Source organism: Coregonus clupeaformis, chromosome 39 (assembly GCF_020615455.1).
Source record: "Coregonus clupeaformis isolate EN_2021a chromosome 39, ASM2061545v1, whole genome shotgun sequence".
NCBI lineage: Eukaryota > Metazoa > Chordata > Actinopteri > Salmoniformes > Salmonidae > Coregonus > Coregonus clupeaformis.
In genome coordinates, this window is record NC_059230.1 from 9436881 (window position 1) to 9454234 (window position 17354).

Consider the following 17354-nt stretch of genomic DNA (forward strand, 5'->3'; position numbering starts at 1 on the left):
TTTGAAGAAATCAACTGTGGGAGCAATTATTAGGAAATGGAAGACATACAAGACCACTGATAATCTCCCTCAATCTGGGGCTCCACGCAAGATCTCACCCCGTGGGGTCAAAATGATCACAAGAACGGTGAGCAAAAATCCCAGAACCACACGGGGGGACCTAGTGAATGACCTGCAGAGAGCTGGGACCAAAGTAACAAAGCCTACCATCAGTAACACACTACGCCGCCAGGGACTCAAATCCTGCAGTGCCAGACGTGTCCCCCTGCTTAAGCCAGTACATGTCCAGGCCCGTCTGAAGTTTGCTAGAGTGCATTTGGATGATCCAGAAGAGGATTGGGAGAATGTCATATGGTCAGATGAAACCAAAATAGAACTTTTTGGTAAAAACTCAACTCGTCGTGTTTGGAGGACAAAGAATGCTGAGTTGCATCCAAAGAACACCATTTCTACTGTGAAGCATGGGGGTGGAAACATCATGCTTTGGGCCTGTTTTTCTGCAAAGGGACCAGGACGACTGATCCGTGTAAAGGAAAGAATGAATGGGGCCATGTATCGTGAGATTTTGAGTGAAAACCTCCTTCCATCAGCAAGGGCATTGAAGATGAAACGTGGCTGGGTCTTTCAGCATGACAATGATCCCAAACACACCGCCCGGGCAACGAAGGAGTGGCTTCGTAAGAAGCATTTCAAGGTCCTGGAGTGGCCTAGCCAGTCTCCAGATCTCAACCCCATAGAAAATCTTTGGAGGGAGTTGAAAGTCCGTGTTGCCCAGCGACAGCCCCAAAACATCACTGCTCTAGAGGAGATCTGCATGGAGGAATGGGCCAAAATACCAGCAACAGTGTGTGAAAACCTTGTGAAGACTTACAGAAAACGTTTGACCTGTGTCATTGCCAACAAAGGGTATATAACAAAGTATTGAGAAACTTTTGTTATTGACCAAATACTTATTTTCCACCATAATTTGCAAATAAATTCATAAAAAATCCAACAATGTGATTTTCTGGATTTTTTTTCCTCATTATGTCTGTCATAGTTGACGTGTACCTATGATGAAAATTACAGGCCTCTCTCATCTTTTTAAGTGGGAGAACTTGCACAATTGGTGGCTGACTAAATACTTTTTTCCCCCACTGTATTATTATTATTATTAACCCTAACCCATATATTACAGACTAAAATAGACCCTGCAGCAGCAGGGGTGTTGTCTATGTGAATGCGACCGTGTTTATGTACACTACCAGTCAAAAGTTTGGACACACCTACTCATTCCAGGGTTTTCTTTATTTTTACTATTTTCTACATTGTAGAATAATAGTGAAGACATCAAAACTATGAAATAACACATATGGAATCATGTAGTAACCAAGAAAGTGTTAAACCTACAAAAATATATTTTATATTTGAGATTCTTCAAAGTCGCCACCCTTTGCCTTGATGACAGCTTTGCACACTCTTGGCATTCTCTCAACCAGCTTCACCTGGAATGCTTTTCCAACAGTCTTGAAGGAGTTCCCATATATGCTGAGAACATGTTGGCTGCTTTTCCTTCACTCTGCGATCCTAAACCATCTCAATTGGGTTGAGGTTGGATGATTGTGGAGGCCAGGTCATCTGATGCAGCACTCCATCACTCTCCTTCTTGGTCAAATAGCCCTTACACAGCCTGGAGGTGTGTTGGGTCATTGTCCTGTTGAAAAACAAATGATAGTCCCACTAAGCGCAAACCAGATGGGATGGCGTATCACTGCAGAATGCTGTGGTAGCCATGCTGGTTATGTGTGCCTTGAATTCTAAAAAAATCACCAGCAAAGCACCCCCACACCATAACACCTCCTCCTCCATGCTTCACAGTGGGACCTACACATGCGGAGATCATTCGTTCACCTGCTCTGCGTCTCACAAAGACATGGCGGTTAGAACCAAAAATCTGACCAAAGGACAGATTTCCAGTCTAATGTCCATTGCTCGTGTTTCTTGGCCCAAGAAGTCTCTTCTTCTTATTGGTGTCCTTTAGTAGTGGTTTCTTTGCAGCAATTCAACCATGAAGGCCTGATTCACGTAGTCTCCTCTGAACAGTTGATGTTGAGATGTGTCTGTTATTTGAACTTTGTAAAGCATTTATTTGGGCTGCAATTTCTGATGCTGGTAACTCTAATGAACTTATCCTCTGCAGCAGAGGTAACTCTGGGTCTTCCTTTCCTGTGGCGGTCCTCATGAGAGCCAGTTTCATCATAGCGCTTGATGGTTTTTGCGACTGCACTTGAAGAAACTTTGAAAGTTCTTGAAATTTTCCGGATTGACTGACCTTCATGTCTTAAAGTAATGATGGACTGTAGTTTCTCTTTGCTTATTTGAGCTTTTCTTGCCATAATATGGACTTGGTCCTTTACCAAATAAAGGATTCAATTCTTGGGCCGACTCTTTTCTCTGTGTATATCAATGACGTCGCTCTTGCTGCTGGTGACTCTCAGATCCACCTCTATGCAGACGACACCATTTTGTATACATCTGGCCCTTCATTGGACACTGTGTTAACAAACCTCCAAACGAGCTTCAATTCCATACAACACTCCTTCAGTAGCCTCCAACTGCTCTTAAACACTAGCAAAACTAAATGCATGCTCTTCAACCGAACGCTGCTTGCACCCGCCCACCCGACTAGAATTACTACACTCGACGGGTCTGACCTAGAGTATGTGGACAACTACAAATATCTAGGTGTCTGGTTAGACTGTAAACTCTCCTTCCAGACTCACATTAAGAATCTCCAATCCAAAGTTAAATCTAGAATCGGTTTCCTATTTCGCAACAAAGCCTCCTTCACTCATGCTGCCAAACATGCCCTCGTAAAACTGACTATCCTACCGATCCTTGACTTCGGCGATGTCATTTACAAAATAGCCTCCAACACTCTACTCAGCAAATTGGATGTAGTCTATCACAGTGCCATCCGTTTTGTCTCCAAAGCCCCATATAATACCCACCACTGTGACCTGTACGCTCTTGTTGGCTGGTCCTCACTACATATTCGTCGCCAAACCCACTGGCTCCAGGCCATCTATAAATCACTGCTAGGCAAATCCCCGCCTTATCTTAGCTCATTGGTCACCATAGCAACACCCACCCGTAGTCTGCGCTCCAGCGGGTATATCTCACTGGTCATCCCCAAAGCCAACACCTCCTTTGGCCGCAATTCCTTCCAGTTCTCTGCTGCCAATGACTGGAACAAATTGCAATAATCTCTGAAGCTGGAGACACTTATCTCCCTCACTAACTTTAAGCATCAGTTGTCAGAGCACCTTACCGATCACTGCACCTGTACACAGCCCATCTGAAATTAGCCCGCCCAACTACCTCATCCCTATATTTGTCACGGTTCAGACAGACGACCAGAGGACCACAATTGCGTCACACCAGAAAGTTTATTAAACTTAAGGGAAAAGGGAAGTAGGGAGTGAATGAAGGCTCCAGGGGTAACAGGGATCCCGTCCAATGCGCTGGGTCTGTGCCCCCCAGTGGCAGCGATGCGTCCCTATGAAGCCGGTGGTGGGTGGTCCAGAAGTCCTGGGGGGGGGGGAGACACAGACACAACAGGGCGGAATGAAACCAGGCAGCAGTACAGTTCAGGGGAAATCCAAAATACGTAGTAGCAAGGCAGAAGGCTGGTCAGAGTTACCGGGATTGAAGAGTAGTCAGGAGTCGTAATGGCAGAAGCAGGTCTGGATCTCCTGAGGCAGAAGAGTATCCAAAAACAGGCAGGTCCGGGGTCACAAAACCAGGGTGAGCCAGAAGCGCGAGCAAACAGGTTCCGGGTGTGAGCTTTGCAGACGATCTGACACCGGAGAGCTGAAAGACAGGGCCTTAAATACTGGGAGAGGTTAGTGGGTAATGCAGCGCAGCTGGCAGAGTAATTAGAGCCGAGCAGAGCAGGGACAGGTGGAGCTAGTTAGGCTGAGTAGAGAGAGGGAGGTGAGCAGAGTGGAAGATAGTGGAAACAAATTAAGGTGGTAACCCGGTGGAGTGAGAGGGCTCATGACAGAACCCCCCCCCAAGGGACGGCCCCAGAAGTCCCAAGAGCAACACCACGCCGGGCGGGAGGAGGGGAGCCGGAGGAGGGCTAGAACTCCTCCGAACGGTCCGAGTGAACGTCCTCATCCTCGGAGGAAGCCGGAGGGCCGTGGTCGGGAGATGGGACAGGTCCCGAGACAGGATCAGGCACAGGACAGGAAGCCGAGCGGGCCGGACGGTTAGGGACCCCTCTGGGGCGGCCCCTACGGATTGCAGGTTGATCAGGATGCCGTTGGTGGAAAGCGGTGATGAGAGTCCTATCCACAATCCGACTAGCTGGCACCCAGGTCCTTTCCTCAGGTCCATAGCCCTCCCAGTCAATGAGGTACTGGAGACCCCTACCCCTCCGTCTGGACCGAAGCAGGCGGCGGACGGTGTAAACCAGACCACCATCGACGAGCCGTGGAGGAGGAGGACCAGGCGCAGCAGGGACCAGCGGACTCTCATGGATGGGCTTAATCTTAGACACATGGAAAGTGGGGTGCACCCTCAGGGAATTAGGCAGTTGGAGCCGGACAGCAGTTGGGCTAATCACTCTTATGATAGGGAATGGGCCAATGAACCGAGGTGCCAGCTTCTGCGACTCCACCCTGAGTGGCAGGTTCTTCGATGACAACCACACCCTTTGACCAACATGGTAGGTGGGAGCAGGAATTCTCCGACGGTTGGCCCCGGTAGTGTAGCTGGCAACGGACCTGAGGAGTGTGGCTCGGGCTTGTGACCAGGTGCGGCGACATCGACGGGCAAAAGCAAGTGCAGATGGGCAAGTAACCTCCTCCTCCTGGCTGGCAAATAGAGGAGGCTGGTATCCATAAACACATTGGAAAGGGGACATACCGATGGCAGAGCAGGTCAGAGAATTGTGCGCGTACTCCACCCATGTCAATTGCTGCGACCAGGAGTGGGGGTTGCGTGAAGTCATGCATCGCAGTGCCTTCTCGAGCTCCTGATTAGCCCGCTCTGACTGCCCATTGGATTGGGGATGGAATCCGGAAGTCAGACTGACTGTGGCTCCCAGCAGGTGACAGAACTCCTTCCAAAAAGCGGAGGAGAATTGTGGACCACGGTCAGAAACAACATCCCTTGGCAGTCCGTGGATCCGGAAGACGTGTTCCAGGACCACCTGGGCGGTCTCCTTGGCGGTTGGGAGCTTGGGGAGGGGAATGAAGTGTGCCATCTTGCTGAAACGGTCAACGATGGTGAGAATGACGGTCATGCCACTTGAAGGGGGCAGCCCCGTGACAAAGTCAAGGGCGATGTGAGACCAGGGACGTCTGGGCACAGGCAGGGGCTGCAGCAATCCGGCTGGGGGGCTGGCAGGACGACTTGTGTTGGTTGCAGATGGGGCAGGCTTGGACGAATTCCCGTACATCCTTCCTCAGAGAGGGCCACCAGAACCTCTGGGCGAGCAGGTTGTAAGTGCGGGTGGAGCCAGGGTGACAAGCTAGGCGGGAGTCATGTCCCCACTGAATGACCTGGGACCTCAGGTCTTCGGGGACAAAAAGGCGGTCAGCTGGGCAAGTGCTGGGACCTGGCTGGTTACGGAGAGCCTCCAGCACCTGTTCCTCAACAGCCCAGGTCAGAGCTGCAACGATGCAGGGACTTGGCAGAATCGACACAGGGTCCTTGGAGGGGGTGTCATCCTTCTGGAATTGACGGGAGAGGGCGTCTGGCTTGGTGTTGCGTGATCCAGGCCGGTATGACAGAGTGAAATTAAACCTGGTGAAGAACAGGGCCCAGCGGGACTGCCTGGAGTTCAACCGTTTGGCCGTGCGGATGTACTCCAAGTTCTTATGATCGGTCCAAACGAGAAATGGAATGGTGGACCCCTCCAGCCAGTGACGCCACTCCTCCAAGGCAAGCTTCACAGCCAGCAGCTCACGGTTCCCTATGTCGTAATTGCACTCAGAGGGGGACAACCGACGTGAGAAAAAGGCACAGGGATGGAGCTTCCTATCCTCCGCAGCCCACTGAGAAATCACAGCACCAACTCCCACATCCGAGGCGTCCACCTCCACAATGAATTGCCGGTCCACATCAGGCATCTGGAGGATGGGAGCGGAGGTGAACCTCACCTTGAGGGTACTGAAGGCTTTGTCGGCTGCTGGGGTCCAGGTGAAGGGTTGCTTGGTGCTGGTTAGAGCAGTGAGAGGGGCAGCAACGGTACTGTAGTTCCGGATAAACTTCCTATAGAAGTTAGCAAACCCCAGAAACTGTTGCAGCTTCTTTCTGTTCTCCGGAACTGGCCATGAAGTGACTGCTGATACTTTGGCAGGATCCATTTGGATACTTCCCTCTGCCACTATGTACCCCAGGAAGGCCACTGTCTTGACGTGAAACTCACATTTCTCTGCCTTGGCGTAGAGGGAATTCTCCAGAAGACGATGAAGGACTTGCTGGACATGGCGGGTGTGTTCAGACAGGTTTCTGGAGTAAATTAAGATGTCATCCAGGTAAACGAAGACAAACTTGTTTAACATGTCCCGCAGTACATCATTCACTAGAGCCTGGAACACAGCAGGAGCATTGGTGAGGCCAAAAGGCATAACCAGATACTCGTAGTGGCCTGTTGGTGTATTGAATGCGGTTTTCCATTCATCTCCCTCCCGGATCCGCACTAGGTGGTAAGCGTTTCTGAGATCCAACTTGGTAAAAACAGTGGCTCCCTGGAGCAACTCAAAAGCAGAGGTGAGCAGAGGCAGAGGGTAACGGTTTTTCACTGTGATGTCGTTGAGTCCCCTGTAGTCGATGCAGGGGCGAAGAGATCCGTCCTTCTTCCCCACAAAGAAGAAGCCAGCACCAGCAGGAGATGAAGATGAACGGATTAATCCTGCGGACAGAGAGCCATTGATGTAGTCCTCCATGGACTTTCTTTCAGGAGCAGACAACGAATAAAGACGACCCCTTGGAGGAGCTGTTCCAGGAGGAGGTCGATGGCACAGTCGTACGGTCGGTGAGGGGGGCAGAGATGTGGCTCTTGCTTTGTTAAACACCTCTCTGAGACCATGGTAGCATTCTGGGACATTGGAGAGGTCAGGAGCGGAGTTAGTAGGTACTGGCCGAGGGGGTAGTGCGGCAGCAAGCAGGCAGGTTCGGTGGCAGTCCTCTCCCCACTCCCTGATCACCCCGGTCACCCAGTCGAGCTGAGGGTTGTGCCGGCGGAGCCATGGGTAACCCAGGATGAGGGGTTGGCCTGGAGAGGGGAGCAGGTGAAACTGGATAGTTTCTTGATGGTTTCCGGACAGACCCATCGAGACCGGGGCCGTGACATGAGTGACCGATCCGAGTAAGTGTCCGTCCAGTGCCCGGGCAGGAATAGGAGGTGTCAAACGGAGGTTCTCCAGTCCCAGTTGGCGTGCCAGCTTGATGTCCATTATGTTGGCTTCGGCGCCAGAATCCACCAGAGCAGCCAGGGTGTGAGTTGAGTCAGAGAGGCGGAGGTGAACTTGCAGCAGGGGTTTGCGGTCGGAGGACTGGATGGTCATTGAACTCAACCGGACTCCCCCTACGCCCGGTGAGCTTCGGCCCTTTAAAGGGCAGGTTACCACACGATGTCCATCACCTCCACAATAGAGGCAGAGGTTTGAGGTGAAGCGGCGCTGGCGCTCTGCAGGAGTGAGGGAGGCTCGCCCAATCTCCATAGGCTCAGACTGATCAAGCTGACCTGGGTGAGTGGCAGTAGATGACAGGAGCCCAGTCGGATCTCTCCGAATGCCGGTAGTAGGTGGACCTTGGCGCCCCTCTCACGACGACGGGTCTGTATCCTTCTGTCGATCCTGACAGTCAGTGCGATGGCTTCATCAAGAGTGGAAGGCAGTTCATGGGAGACCAACTCGTCCTTGATATAGTCAGCCAAACTATGGAAGAACGCGTCCACCAACGATGGTGTGTTCCAAGAACTTCGTCTAGCCAGGGTTCGGAAGTCGATGGAATGGTCTGCGACTGTACGTCTGCCTTGTCGAATACTGAACAGTTCACGAGACGCCTCTGCGGTGGGTGAATCCAGGTCAAACACCTTCAGCATCTCCTCAGCAAACAGGTCGAAGGTTGCACATGCGGGGGTTTGACGTTCGAACTCTGCTGTTCCCCAGAGTCGAGCTCGGCCCGTCAGGTGAGTGATGGCATACCCAACTTTAGCCCCCTCCGTGGCGAAGGTCCTTGGCTGCAAGGAGAACTGAAGTCGGCAGCTAGTCAGGAATGGCCGGACCTGGGTTGAATCGCCGTTGAACCGCTTCGGGGTTTCCAATCTTGGGTTCCGGAGCAGCGGCTGCAATGACCGGGGCAGGTAACTCGGGGGCTGGGCTGGTGGGTAGACTGGCTGGGGTAAGGTTGGTGAGGAGTTGAATGATCATGGCGAGTTGTTGTTGCTGCTGCTGGAACTGCTGCTCATGCTCATCGGTTTCCATGTCGGGGAAAGTGTGCGCTGAGTCCATAATGGTCAGATCGTACTGTCACGGTTCAGACAGACGACCAGAGGACCACAATTGCGTCACACCAGAAAGTTTATTAAACTTAAGGGAAAAGGGAAGTAGGGAGTGAATGAAGGCTCCAGGGGTAACAGGGATCCCGTCCAATGCGCTGGGTCTGTGCCCCCCAGTGGCAGCGATGCGTCCTATGAAGCCGGTGGTGGGTGGTCCAGAAGTCCTGGGGGAGACACAGACACAACAGGGCGGAATGAAACCAGGCAGCAGTACAGTTCAGGGGAAATCCAAAATACGTAGTAGCAAGGCAGAAGGCTGGTCAGAGTTACCGGGATTGAAGAGTAGTCAGGAGTCGTAATGGCAGAAGCAGGTCTGGATCTCCTGAGGCAGAAGAGTATCCAAAAAAACAGGCAGGTCCGGGGTCACAAAACCAGGGTGAGCCAGAAGCGCGAGCAAACAGGTTCGGGTGTGAGCTTTGCAGACGATCTGACACCGGAGAGCTGAAAGACAGGGCCTTAAATACTGGGAGAGGTTAGTGGGTAATGCAGCGCAGCTGGCAGAGTAATTAGAGCCGAGCAGAGCAGGGACAGGTGGAGCTAGTTAGGCTGAGTAGAGAGAGGGAGGTGAGCAGAGTGGAAGATAGTGGAAACAAATTAAGGTGGTAACCCGGTGGAGTGAGAGGGCTCATGACAATATTGTTATTTATTTTGCTCATTTGTACCCCAGTATCTCTATTTGCACATCATCTCTTGCACATCTATCATTCCAGTGTTAATACTAATTGTAATTATTTTGCACTATAGCCTATTTTATTGCCTTACCTCCATAACTTGCTAAATTTGCACATACTGTATATATATGTATTTCTGTTGTATTTTTTTTTTTTGACTTTGTTTTGTTTTACCCCATATGTAACTCTGTGTTGTTGTTTTTATCGCACTGCTTTGCTTTATCTTGGCCAGGTCGCAGTTGTAAATGAGAACTTGTTCTCAACTGGTTTACCTGGTTAAATAAAGGTGAAAAATAAAAAATAAAAAAAAATAAAAATATTTGGGCTATCTTCTGCATACCACCCTTACCTTGTCACAACACAGCTGATTGTCTCAAACACATTAAAAAGGAAATAAATTAACTTTTAACAAGGCACACCTGTTAATTGAAATGCATTCCAGGTGACTACCTCATGAAGCTGGTTGAGAGAATGCCAAGACTGTGCAAAGCTGTCATCAAGGCAAAGGGTGGCTATTTGAAGAATCTCAAATATAAAATAATTGTTTAACACTTTTTTGTTTACTACATGATTCTATATGTGTTATTTCATAGTTTTGATGTCTTCACTATTATTCTACAATGTAGAAAATAGTAAAAATAAAGAAAAACCCTTGAATGAGTAGGTGTGTCCAAACTTTTGACTGGTACTGTACACTGTATGTCTGCATGTGTGTGTGTTTGTGTCTATGTGTGTGTGTGTGTGTGCATGTGTGTGCGTGTGTGTGCATGTGCATGTGTGCGTGTGTGTGTCTGTGTCTGTGTCTGTGTGTGTGTGTGTGTGTGTGCATGTGCGTGTGTGCGTGTCTGTGTGTGTGTGTGTGTGTGTGTGTGTGTCTGTGTCTGTGTCTGTGTCTGTGTGTGTGTGTGTGTGTGTGTGCATGTGCGTGTGTGCGTGTCTGTGTGTGTGTGTGTGTATGTGTGTGTCTGTGTCTGTGTCTGTGTCTGTGTGTGTGTGTGTGTGTGTGTGTGTGTGTGTGTGTGTGTGTGTGTGTGTGTGTGTGTGTGTGTGTGTGTGTGTGTGTGTGTGTGTCTGTGTGTGTGTGTGTGTGTGTGACAGAGGGACAGAGGTGTTTAACCATGGGTGATGTTGTTCACATATAGCTACAACCTCAAACAGACACAGATCTACTGCTCTGATAAGTCTCTATATGTGTGTGTGGGGGACAGCCTCTATTTTTACTAATGCTCTCAGCTGTCAGGACATTTCATTTGGTGACTTTGGGTGTTTTGAGCATCATGCTATACTGTTTAAATGTCAGCCACCAGTGCTGGTCATAACCCTGTATAGGCCACCAAAGCACTGCCCCACTTTCTTTACTGATCTATCTGAACTATTGTCTATTGTCCTTGAGAACTATGATACAATCATTGTGTTGGGTGATTTTAATATTCATGTTGACAAAGAGACTGACTCCAAGGCCATTGAATGTATTAATCTGTTGAGCTCTATGGACGTTATCCAACATGTTACTGGGCCCACCCATAGCAGAGGCCATACTCTGGACCTGGTTATTAACAAGGGGCTTTCTATTGACATATCCTCTATTGTTGATGTTGCTTTAACTGGATCCTGGACTTCCTGACGGGCCGCTCCCAGGTGGTAAGGGTAGGTAACAAACACATATGCCACACTGATCCTCAACACGGGGGCCCCTCAGGGGTGCGTGCTCAGTCCCCTCCTGTACTCCCTGTTCACCCATGACTGCATGGCCAGGCACGACTCCAACACCATCATTAAGTTTGCCGACGACACAACAGTGGTAGGCCTGATCACCGACAACAATGAGACAGCCTATAGGGAGGAGGTCAGAGACCTGGCCGTGTGGTGCCAGGATAACAACCTCTCCCTCAACGTGACCAAGACAAAGGAGATGATTGTGGACTACAGGAACAAAAAGAGGACTGAGCACACCCCCATTCTCATCGACGGGGCTGTAGTGGAACAGGTTGAGAGCTTCAAGTTCTTTTGTGTCCACATCACCAACGAACTATCATGGTCCAAACACACCAAGACAGTCGTGAAGAGGGCACGACAAAGCCTATTCCCCCTCAGGAGATTGAAAAGATTTGGCATGGGTCCTCAGATCCTCAAAAAATTATACAGCTGCACCATCAAGAGCATCCTGACTGGTTGCATCACCGCCTGGTATGGCAACTGCTCGGCCTCCGACTGCAAGGCACTACAGAGGGTAGTGCGTACGGCCCAGTACATCACTGGGGCCAAGCTTCCTGCCATCCAGGACCTCTATACCAGGCGGTGTCAGAGGAAGGCCCTCAAAATTGTCAAAGACTCCAGCCACCCTAGTCATAGACTGTTCTCTCTGCTACCGCACGGCAAGCGGTTCTGGAGCACCAAGTCTAGGTCCAAAAGGCTTCTTAACAGCTTCTACCCCCAAGCCATAAGACTCCTGAACAGCTAATCATGGCTACCCAGACTATTTGCACTGCCCCCCCACCCCATCTTTTTACGCTGCTGCTACTCTGTTAATTATTTATGCATAATCACTTTAACTCTACCCACATGTACATATTACCTCAACTACCTCAACTAGCCAGTCCCCCCGCACATTGACTCTGCACCGGTACCCCCCTGTATATATAGCCTCCCTACCGTTATTTTACACTTTTTTGTTGTTGTTTTATTTTACTTTTTTATTAAAAATAAATGCACTGTTGGTTAAGGGCTGTAAGTAAGCATTTCAATGTAATGTCTGCACCTGTTGTATTCGGCGCATGTGGCCAATAAAATTTGATTTGATTTGATACTTTTAAATCCACAACTTGAATCCCTCCACAGCCTCATAGAGGATCTAGATACATTTTCTAACCTCTCTGGATTACAACCAAATTATGATAAATTTACAATATTACGTATTGGATCACTAAAAAATACAATGTTTACATTACCATGTAGTTTACCAATAAAATGGTCTGATGGTGATGTGGATATACTCGGAATACATATCCCAAATGAAATAAATGATCTCACTCCAATACATTTTAATAGAAAGTTAGCAAAAATAGATAAGATCTTACTACCATGGAAAGGTAAATACCTGTCTATTTGTGGAAAAATCACCCTGATTAACTCTTTAGTATTATCCCAGTTTACCTATTTGCTTATGGTCTTGCCTACGCCTAGCGAACAGTTTTTTAAATTATATGAGAAAAAAATATTCCATTTTATTTGGAATGGCAAGCCAGACAAAATTAAACGGGCCTATTTATATAATGAATATGAAGAAATTATTAAATATTAAAGCATTAGACCTATCACTAAAAGCTTCAGTCATACAAACATTACACCGGTTTTAAGGTCTCTGCACTGGCTGCCTGTGAGTTTTAGAATTAATTTTAAGATCCTTCTATTGGTTTTTCAATCACTCCACGATTGTGCACCCCAATACATGTCAGACATACTTTTAAGTTATGTACCCAGAAGGTCCCTCAGGTCCTCTGGCACTGGCCTTTTAACTATCCCAAACCCAGGACCAAGAGGCATGGAGAGGCAGCCTTTAGTTACTATGCCCCCAGCCTCTGGAATAGCCTGCCAGAGAACCTGAGGGGGGCTGAAACTGGGGACATATTGAAAAGAGATATTAAAACACATCTTGTTAGCTTTGCTTTTCCTCAGGAGGCTTTTTACTTTTTCAGTTTTTATTGCTATTCTTTAGTTGTTTATCCTCTTATGTTTGTAGTAAATATTCCTGCTTTTATTGTTATTCTTTAGTTTATCCTCTTATGTTTCTGAAGTCAGAAGTTTATTTATATTCTATATAGACAGTATCAGGATAGACTCTATAACCCTTCTATCAGCCCTGGGTCCAGCTCTACCTATAGAGTTAGGGTTAGGGTTAGGTTCTAGGGTTAGGGTTAGGGTTAGGTTCTAGGGTTAGGGTTAGAGTTAGGGTTAGGGTTAGGTTCTAGGGTTAGGGTTAGAGTTAGGGTTGGAGTTAGGGTTAGGGTTAGGGTTAGGTTCTAGGGGTTAGGAGTTGGGTTAGGGTTCTGGGGTTAGGGTTGGGGTTAGGGTTCTAGGGGTTAGGGGTTAGAGTTAGGGTTAGGGTTAGGTTCTGGGTTAGGGTTAGAGTTAGGGTTAGAGTTAGGGTTAGAGTTAGGGTTAGGGTTAGGGTTAGGGTTAGGGTTAGGTTCTAGGGTTAGGGTTAGGGTTAGGTTCTAGGGTTAGGGTTAGGGTTAGGTTCTAGGGTTAGGGTTAGGTTCTAGGGTTAGGGTTAGAGTTAGGGCTAGGGTTAGGTTCTCGGGTTAGGGTTAGGGTTAGGTTCTAGGGTTAGGGTTAGAGTTAGGGTTAGGGTTAGGGTTAGGGTTAGGTTCTAGGGTTAGGGTTAGGGTTAGGGTTAGGGTTAGGTTCTAGGGTTAGGGTTAGAGTTAGGGTTAGGGTTAGGTTCTAGGGTTAGGGTTAGAGTTAGGGTTAGGGTTAGGGTTAAGTTTGGGGTTGGGGTTAGAGTTAGGGTTAGGTTCTAGGGTTAGGGTTAGGGTTAGGGTTAGGGTTAGGGTTAGGGTTAGGTTCTAGGGTTAGGGTTAGGGTTAGGGTTAGGGTTAGGTTCTAGGGTTAGGGTTAGAGTTAGGGTTAGGGTTAGGTTCTAGGGTTAGGGTTAGAGTTAGGGTTAGGGTTAGGGTTAAGTTCTAGGGTTAGGGTTAGAGTTAGGGTTAGGTTCTAGGGTTAGGGTTAGGGTTAGGTTATAGGGTTAGGGTTAGGGTTAGGGTTAGGTTCTAGGGTTAGGGTTAGGGTTAGGGTTATACTAGGGTTAGGGTTAGAGTTAGGGTTAGGGTTAGGTACTAGGGTTAGGGTTAGGGTTGGTGATACAGTGTAAAGTAGAACTGGGCCTACCTCAGTCTGTACATTACGTCCCTGGGTCCAGATACACCTCTACCTAAAGGACACACAGATTTAATTTGTTAAAGTGGCAATGTGTAACTTTTTGGGCGACCTGACAAAATTCACATAGAAATGTGAGTTATAAATCTGTCATTCTACTTTAAAGCAAGTCTAAGTAGCGGTACATCTGTTCTATGTCTGATATTTCTATGCTTCTCGTTCTCGTTCTTAAGATTTGTTTTTGTGTCTTTTACAAACAGCTGAAACAACAATATTTTTGGTTATAGAAAATATATTTCACAGTGGATTAGATGGTACAATGATTCTTTACACTATACTAGCTTATTTTGTCACATAAACTGAAATTAGGTGAATTAGTAGAGTTTTAACAACCAGGAAATGGCGGAGCATAGTGCAACTTTAACTCTAAATGACTACCGATACAATAGGACACAGTGGCACAGATGTAGGAATAAAATCCTCTTATCTCTGATGGGTGGTGCTGAGCCCACTGGAACAAAATGGCTGCCATGATCACTACTTTTCATCCTCATTATAGAGTCTGACCTGTATCTCTGTCTGTCTGTCTTCACTGCTGAGTAGACAGGGTCTGTAATGACCTTCTGACCTGTATCTCTGTCTGTCTGTCTGTCTGTCTGTCTGAGTAGACAGGATCTGGAAAGACCTTCTGACATGTATCTCTGTCTGTCTGTCTGTCTGTCTGAGTAGACAGGGTCTGGAACGACCTTCTGACCTGTATCTCTGTCTGTCTGTCTTCACTGCTGAGTAGACAGGGTCTGGAACGACCTTCTCTGAAAGAAACACATAAACAGGTTACAACTAGTGACATGTTGAAACACTGTAAAAACATATTATTTACTTCAGAAAGATGAGGGGAGTATTGTTGGTCTGTCCCTTCTCCTACCTCTCCTCCTGTTGTGTTGTCTTTTCTCTGTGTGGTTGATGTCAGCATAGATCACATCACCTGGACCGGATCCACCTGGAACTAAACACAGGAGAGAGAGGATATTAACACAGACTGGACTGGATCCACCTGGAACTAAACACAGGAGAGAGAGGATATTAATACAGACTGGACCAGATCCACCTGGAACTAAACACAGGAGAGAGAGGATATTAATACAGACTGGACCAGATCCACCTGGAACTAAACACAGGAGAGAGGATATTACAAAACAGACTGGACTGGATCCACCTGGAACTAAACACAGGAGAGAGAGAGGATATTAATACAGACTGGACCGGATCCACCTGGAACTAAACACAGGAGAGAGAGGATATTAACACAGACTGGACCAGATCAACCTGGAACTAAACACAGGAGAGAGAGGATATTAAGACAGACTGGACTGGATCCACCTGGAACTAAACACAGGAGAGAGAGAGGATATTAACACAGACTGGACCAGATCCACCTGGAACTAAACACAGGAGAGAGAGGATATTAACACAGACTGGACCAGATCCACCTGGAACTAAACACAGGAGAGAGAGGATATTAACACAGACTGGACCAGATCCACCTGGAACTAAACACAGGAGAGAGAGAGGATATTAACACAGACTGGACCAGATCCACCTGGAACTAAACACAGGAGAGAGAGAGGATATTAATACAGACTGGACCAGATCCACCTGGAACTAAACACAGGAGAGAGAGGATATTAACACAGACTGGACCAGATCCACCTGGATCTAAACACAGGAGAGAGAGAGGATATTAACACAGACTGGACTGGATCCACCTGGAACTAAACACAGGAGAGAGAGAGGATATTAACACAGACTGGACTGGATCCACCTGGAACTAAGCACAGGAGAGAGAGAGGATATTAACACAGACTGGACTGGATCCACCTGGAACTAAACACAGGAGAGAGAGAGGATATTAACACAGACTGGACCAGATCCACCTGGAACTAAACACAGGAGAGAGAGGATATTAACACAGACTGGACCAGATCCACCTGGAACTAAACACAGGAGAGAGAGGATATTAACACAGACTGGACCAGATCCACCTGGAACTAAACACAGGAGAGAGAGAGGATATTAACACAGACTGGACCAGATCCACCTGGAACTAAACACAGGAGAGAGAGAGGATATTAATACAGACTGGACCAGATCCACCTGGAACTAAACACAGGAGAGAGAGGATATTAACACAGACTGGACCAGATCCACCTGGATCTAAACACAGGAGAGAGAGAGGATATTAACACAGACTGGACTGGATCCACCTGGAACTAAACACAGGAGAGAGAGAGGATATTAACACAGACTGGACTGGATCCACCTGGAACTAAACACAGGAGAGAGAGAGGATATTAACACAGACTGGACTGGATCCACCTGGAACTAAGCACAGGAGAGAGAGGATATTAACACAGACTGGACTGGATCCACCTGGAACTAAACACAGGAGAGAGAGAGGATATTAACACAGACTGGACTGGATCCACCTGGAACTAAACACAGGAGAGAGAGAGGATATTAACACAGACTGGACTGGATCCACCTGGAACTAAACACAGGAGAGAGAGGATATTAACACAGACTGGACCAGCTCCACCTGAGAGAGGATAGTCATATTAACACAGACTGGACCAGTATTATAGTACCTGTGGTGTTGAATCCTCATAATACATGAGCTGTATCTTATAGTGTTAAACAGTATTATAGTACCTGTGGTGTTGGAGGTCTTCACTGCAGAGTAGACTGGATCATCTCCTGGAGACTTCTCTGGAGGAGACGAGACAATGGGTTAAAAACAGAAACACATTGTACTGTGTGTGTGTGTGTGTGTGTGTGTGTGTGTGTGAGAGTGTGTGTGTGTGAGTGTGTGTGTGTGTGTGTGTGTGTGTGTGTGTGTGTGTGCGTGCGTGCGTGTGTGTGTGTGTGTGTGTGTGTGTGTGTGTGTGTGTGTGTGAGAGTGTACCTCTCCTTCTCCTGGGTTCTTGGTCCTGTGTGAATCTAACGTCAGCATACGTAACATCTCTGGGTTCAGCTGCTACATCTTTGTTCCTCTTGCAGAACAGGACCAGTAGAATGATCAGAGAGATGGAGAGAGCAGCCACCGACCCAGACACAGACAGAGGGAGGAGGAGAGAGGGAGGGGAGGCAGAGCCCCTATCTTCACAAACACAAGAGGAAACAACACAGTAAATAGTTATTTTCAAACTGTAATCTGATTAATATTATCTAAGACATATTTATTACTTCTAATGACC

At 47.8% G+C, this 17354-nt stretch overlaps 1 long non-coding RNA gene across 1 annotated transcript; it reads right to left on the reverse strand.

The window, feature by feature from the left end:
- Positions 1–14821: 14821 nt before the first annotated feature.
- LOC123482838 lies at positions 14822–16865 on the reverse strand. Its single transcript, XR_006657945.1, has 3 exons — positions 16810–16865; positions 15026–15106; positions 14822–14912 (listed from the first exon to the last, which is right to left on the reverse strand). It is a non-coding gene; the product is annotated as an uncharacterized LOC123482838 (long non-coding RNA).
- Between the last annotated feature and the right edge of the window lie 489 nt (positions 16866–17354).